The sequence below is a fragment of the Petromyzon marinus genome, unplaced genomic scaffold, assembly GCF_048934315.1.
Source record: "Petromyzon marinus isolate PM22_M1 ecotype Great Lakes invasive population unplaced genomic scaffold, UKy_Petmar_22M1.pri1.0 PM_Scaffold_23, whole genome shotgun sequence".
NCBI classification, from domain to species: Eukaryota; Metazoa; Chordata; class Hyperoartia; order Petromyzontiformes; family Petromyzontidae; genus Petromyzon; species Petromyzon marinus.
Window position 1 is genome coordinate 1,038,860 of NW_027423202.1, and position 7,065 is coordinate 1,045,924.

A 7,065-nucleotide genomic window follows, 5' to 3' on the forward strand; every position below is an offset into this window, starting at 1 on the left:
GTGTATCACTATTCATTTTCTTGGTTCTTTCGGTAAAGTCACTTAGATAAATATAACAGATAATAAAGTAAAAATAATAAATTGAAAATAATAAAAGCAAAAAACCCACGACGTTTCGATTGCAACACAAGCAGTCTTCATCATCTGCCTGATGAAGACCGCTTGTGTTTTTTGCTTGTATTATTTTCAATTTTATTTTTTTATCTGTCATTTTTATTTTATTTTCTATCTACGTGACTTTACCAAAAGAACCAAGAATATGAATTCTTGCAGTCTCGAAAGTTTTAAGTCAATATTTAAGTGTCACTGTGTGCATGTGAGGGTGTTTATGTCTTCCGGTAGTCATGGAAGTGTGTCTCCCTGTGTCTCTCTCACTGTCTCATTGTCTATCTCGCTTTGTCTCTATCTCCTATCCGTTTCTCTATTTCTGTCTGTCTCTCGTTTGAGACTACATCCTCAGTTGCAACTACAACACCAAACTGCGCTCCGCCACACACCACCACACTACACACCACGCTACACCACACTACACCACAATACCACAGCACTACAGGAATACGTTGGACCACTCCATCACGACTACACCGCGGTTGTGCACCTCCCCACTCACCACACCGCTAAACCACAACATTAGCAATGGTGACGTGAGCCAACAGCATTTGCCCCAACAGTCTGTTAAGGCTATACGAGGGATCTTTCTCAGTCGTGTGTGTCTGTGTGTGTTCGGAGCGGTAGTGTAGTGGATAGCGCAAGGTGCTACGAACCCGGCGACGGGAGTTCGATCCTGGGCCTCCCATAGGTCGACTCAGCCTCACATGTGTACCTGGTGTGGTGTGTAGTAAACATCGCCACTGGGGAGACAAAGGCGACTGGGCGTAATGTTGGCCACTCACCGGCCTTCAGAGGTGCTCGCTAACAGCTCTTGCTCTAACAGTCTGCTAAAGGCTATATGGGGACTCTTAGTCTTTGTGATTGTATTTATGTATTTATGTATGTGTGTGTGTTTCTGCTTTTTGGGGAGGAGTAGTGTAGTGATTAGCACACTCTGCTACAAACTCAGACACCTGAGTTCGGGTTCCAGTTCAGAATCAGAATATTTATTCAGACTGGAGGAATATGATGACCTATGAAGATATTTTTCACAGATGTCCAGTCGGGGCAGGTCAGAAAGTCACAACAACAAACAATACAAACACGATAGGAGTGGCGGTCATGTCACAACGGCGCTTGTGCCTGGTTAGGTCCACTTTGAGGCCACATGAAGTGTCGAAGGCTTGCTGGTAGGAGCTCACGGGACAGAATCAGGTGCCATGGGTTGTACTGTTGTGCCAGGCTAGGTGCAGGAGGAGCTCAGAACAGACCCAGGTAACTTGAGTTGGCTGGGATGACTCCGTCTGAGATGGGGCGCCACATATGCTGACTACCTCGCCTGCTATACAGGAGGTTGTGGGTTCCATCCTGACTCTGACGAAGTATGTTTATTTGGAGTGTGTTAGTGTGGATTTTTTCCGGATCCTATCATTGCCTCCACATTTAGAAACATGCGATATAGGTATTTGGTTGCGATACATTTCTACATGATATGCCACTTCATTGTGCTATCATTAGTGGCCAGGTCGCTTCTGAAAAGAGCTATATAGGTCAAGAGGCCTTACCTGGTAGAAAAAAATAGTTTAGTTGTATATACTGGTAGATGTGTGACACATACTCCACACGCTCATGCACAGTGCACATTCTGACACCCTTATTGCCGCTCGCATCTCGCCGTCCTCTCGTTGGGGAGATTGGGGGGGGAGCGTGGGGCGTGAGTTCGGCTGTGCGGGAAGAAGAGGTATGGAGAGGGGGGTTTTGTAACCTCTGTTGTGAAAACCTCTCGTTCATGCCATTTATTGATTTGTTCATTTCTATTTTTGGTTGATATTTTTCGTCCTTCATGTCACGAACTACGTGTAATTATTGTACAGCGGTGTGACAAGCAGTTGGTGTGAATGATGCAATGGACAGGGTGTCCCATAAGTCTGGAATCGTAGGAAAAACAGAGCTCTGTGTTTTTGGCTCGCGGTCTGGATGCCATCTGTTAAATTCAACAGCGACCTCCCTCAGACTCCCGATTTCCTATGAGTATAATTATCTTGACTCGTTCTTCCTTACTCAGAGACACCTTGGGCCTGCAGAAACAAAAACATATGAATAAGTCAGTTTTCCCTATGATTCCAGACTCATGGCCACCCTGTATATACAACAGAATTATTTTGCGTTGAGGTTAAATTGAAGGATAAAGAGTGCACATACTCACACGAGATAAGTAATATTTAAAAACACTTCTTTTAAACACACTTTTATGAAATGTACTAGTAATGGAAGAACTCCACGACTCCAGGAAGTGAGCCCGAAGCTTGCCGTAACGTAAGGGACCGTGGTCAATTACAGCCAACGTCAGTTGACCGTTGACTTCGAAGTGCGGGCCTCCCAAAGCGCCGGGCCCGGGGCGGTCTTCCCGATTCGCTGTACCCTAAGGATGGCTCAGTCTCTACCTACCGACTGAGCGACCGATTCTCAGAGTGGAAGGAAGAACTCCCTCCCCGTCTCTCCTTCCCGCTCTCCGCCCTCATCAGGCAGGCGGCACGGGCCAGGCTGGCGCTGTCATTTGTCCTGGGGCAGAGTTCCGATTCCACGTGGAGGTGCGTGCGCACCAGAGACTCTTCGCGTTCAGTCGGGGCTACGGAAGTGGTATCCACGAGAGTTAACTTGTCAAGTGCAATGTGATGGTGGCACTGTGCGTTGTCTTGGCATGGTTTGTAATTATTCTTGCCAATGTTATTGTTGTTGTTATTGCTGTTATTGTTGTTTTGCTGCTTTTGCTCATTATTACATTAGATTTTGATATTAAAGCTTTTGTGACTGCAGGGATTCATATTCTTGGCTCTGTCGGTAAAGTCACGTAGACTTTACACGTGACTTTACCGAAAGAACCAAGAATATTACATTAGATGTTGACAAATCTGTAAAAATGTATGTGCTAGCGCAATTTGTACTGCCATGCTAACTATATTTATTTTGAATTAGTTAACTTGAATCTCCCTTACTCTGGTATAATTTATTGTATTGTTGCAACTCACTGACTGCCCGAACCCCTCCTGAATATCTGTGAACATGAGCTTCATAGCTCACCGTATTCCTCCTCCAATGATAAACACAGTCTGATTGTAAGAGTGAATGTACTGGCTGTCTTTACACTCTATGGTGTACTGTGTGTATACTGTGCGATGTACTGTGTGTACTGAGTAAGGCGGGAACTGATCGTAAAGTGTTATGACGGTGAGCTGCAAATAATGTTGCATTTTGCAGCACAGGGTGTCTCCCTTTTTTATTATTGGAAGTTTGTATCACGTTTACACGTCATCCTTCATACGCGAGGTAACGCTCAGCAAGCAGTTAGCCAGCCAGCCTTTGCGATGATGCTATGTGAAATTATGTTCAGGAGTCCCGTTGCACAGGCTGCTTTGTTGCAGTGCGTGGCGTCACCGAGACAAACCAATCAACCAGCTGGCAGAGCGTTACAGGAAAAAAACGCCCCGTGGCGTATTATGAGATAAGATAAAGGTTTTTGGGTCAGATCGTGTAAATATAAATGTGTCGTAACCCGCCACCACCCGACTCTGCTAACCAGTAAGGTTTGTCACGTAAACAAAATGTGTCAATTAGTTTCTATGTCAGTCCACCGGTGTGTTGGAGAGTAAATCCACAACATTTACAATGAGTAATTGCAGGGGCTGATGCTCCCCTCCTCCTCTCCCCCTTCCTCCTCTCCTCCCCGCCGGGCTGCCGCCAATCGAGTGATCGGCCCCCCTGCACCAGCGTCCTCTCTGTGGGACATGGCTAGTGGCTGGCTGTCCACCGCCTCGGGTTATCCCACACACTTCCCACGTAAACCACCATTAATCCCGAGGTGGCTACTTGCACGTGCATACCCGTACAGGTGTACACTGCTTGCCCCGACTCGCGCCAAAATAATAGCCGTATGAATAACCCACCACTCACGTTGCGGTGGCTGCGTGCACGCGCGTGTCTGCTCGTGTGGCTCGCTACTGCTCGCGCTAAAAATCTATAGGTTTGCAAAGGACCTTGGTATCGGAGAACACTATATCATGATCACCCACAGCGTTGGAACAGTGGTCAGCCACGGCAGAAGAATTCGTTCTGCCGTGTTTCAAATCTGATTTGTGCTCGCGAATAGGTTATCATCAGAGATTTGTCCACAATGCAATTCAGATTTACAGACACAATTTCAACCGAGAAAAGATTGTTTCAAATTTAGCAATCATTGGAAAGATGTTCTAAATCATACCAAACATTAAACAAATTTTCAATGGTACAGTATATTTATCCAAGTAGTGACATACCAAACTTTCACAGCAGCTTATTTCCCGTCAAAACAACGTTTGTAAACTCCCCTCCCCCTCCCCCAAGTATTAGGTGCTCTATCAGTACTTTATGCTAATTCCTTTGTCAAAGCATTTGGTTTCCTCCCACAGCTTAAAGGACGCGACCTGGCTTGACTTTCTTAATTCCTACGCTGTCTTCGTGACAGCACGGTCCCTTCACCTGATGAAGGCCACTTGTGTTGTGGCTGAAACGTCGTGATTTTTGTTGTTTAATTTTTTCCTACGTGACTTTACCGAATAGAACCAAAGAGTATGTATGGATCCTTGCAGTCACGAAAGCTTCAAATCTAGGATAGCGTGGTGGATTCCTCTTGGCGACATCCATACCGGAAATCTTAAAATTTGATTCGATTGAGCGTGATCAGGATAGCAGAGAATAAATTCCACACACCTGTGAAGATGTGGCGCAGCCTGAGTGAGGCCGAGTAAATCATGCACCTGGCGCAGCCTGAGTGAGGCCTGGCTGATCATGCACCTGGCGTAGCCTGAGTGAGGCCTAGTTAATCGTGCACGTGGCGCAGCCTGAGTGAGGCCTAGCTGATCGTGCACCTGGTGCAGCCTGATTGAGGCCGAGTTAATCATACACGTGGTGCAGCCTGAGGCCTAATTAATCGTGCACATGGTGCAGCCTGAGTGAGGCCTAGTAAATTGTGCACGTGAAACTGCCTGAGTGAGGCCTAGCTAATCGTGCACCTTGTCGCAGCCTGAGTGAGGCCTATTAAATCATACACAAGGCGCAGCCAGCGTGAGGCTTAGTGGGTCATACACGTGGCGCGGCCTGAGTGAGGCCTGGTTGTGCACATGACACTGCCTGGGTGAGGCCTGGCGGGTCGTGCACCTGGCGCAGCCTGAGAGAGGCCTGGTTAATCATGCACAAGGCGCAGCCTGAGTGAGGCCTGGTTGACAGTGCACCTGGTGCAGCCTGAGTGAGGCCTAGTAAATCGTGCACCTGGCACAGCCTGAGTGAGGCCTAGTTAAAAGTGCGACGGACCCCAAGCTGTGTTCCTGCCAAGGCAACATTGCGACGGACCCCAAGCTGTGTTCCTGGAAAACTTCACGGAGATCATCAATACGGCCAAGGGTCGTGAATGAAGAGTCCCCTGTGTGGGCTTCAGTGGGGCCGTCTGGTCGGGCAGCAGAGACATGAGAGGCCAAGAAACGACATTCCAGTCGTGGGCTGAGCTCAAGGAGGGCTAGCTCGAGCACCATCCTGCGGCGGGGAAAGGAGGTGGTGCAAGCGGTTCAGCCGGACCCACAACAGCCAAAAATCTGCTTTCTCTGTCTGGGGGGGGGCACTGTTCAACCTTAGCACATGGGCGAGAAGCCGTGCATGTGTGACGAGTGCGGCAAGACGTTTTTCTCGCGCTTGGCCTACAAGTATATATTTTTTATTTTCCGCTTGTGTGTTAATCTGTGTTTACCCCGGATATTTTAGAGATGGCAATTCTCCTGTTGTGTATCCTACTGCTGTCCCTCCCGGCCATATCTAGTGCCACACTCAACTCTACAAACAGCTACCCTCGTTACTTTGCATCCATACTTGTTGCTCGATTTGCTACTACACCTGCTAATGAAACAGCTCATAGACACGTCTACACTCCATCAGTGTATCCTTTTAAACCCTATCTTTGTCCCATTACTTCACCAGCACTCCTTCCAAACTTTATTCTGCTCTTATAAATAACACCATCTGCGAGTTACTGCTATTCGTCTAAGGTTCGCCGCTCTTCATCCTTTCACAGAAAATACTTGTGGAAACTATTAATTCTACTTTTCTTATTTCTGGGTGGTATTGAGCTTCATCCTGGCCCAATTGAAAATAACTCATATAATTCTGTAGATTTTTCTGGCAGGAAAGTTGTTGGTGTTCTACATGTCAACATCAGAGAGCTTGTGATTAAATTAAGTCAAGTAAAACTAGAAGTGGCAAATCTTGACCCGGACATTTTTTGCCTAACAGAAAAAAATTTCACTCCTGCCGTCAATGACTTGCAGATTGCGATTGACAACTACAACCTTTTTCGGCTTGACTGAGGATCTAAAGGAGGTAGAATTGCCATCTATGTTCGTAATACTATTGCATGTTCACTAGCTCACTCCTTGTTTAAAAAAATGTTGCTTTGAAGGTCTGGCTCTCAAAATAACTCTCCCAAATGATCAACATATTTTGATAGTGTGCTGCTATCGACCGCCTAGTGGGAAGGATATTGAAGCTGCATCTCTACTGAGAGAGCTTTTTGGGGGGCCTCCTTGAAGGTATAATATTTTTAGTGGGTTATTTAAATTGGAATTGGCTAAACCCGCCAGTCGTGGCCACAAATTTTGCAGATGAATTTAATCTTTTTCGATTAATTAATGTCCCCACAAGACCCAACCTAAAAAATCCGGGACAGTCATCTCTGCTTGACGTCCTATTGACAAATGCCCCTCACAATTTCACACTGACTGGTGTTCTGGGTAATAACCTTAGTGATCACTCCTTAATTTTTGGGGTGAGATCATCAGCAAGACCCAAAGCCCCCCCTTAATTGGTTGAGAAGCACTCTATGAGACACTTCAGCACTCAGGCATGTACTAATAATGTGCTTCACTCGGATATTGACAAGGTCTGTGATATCCC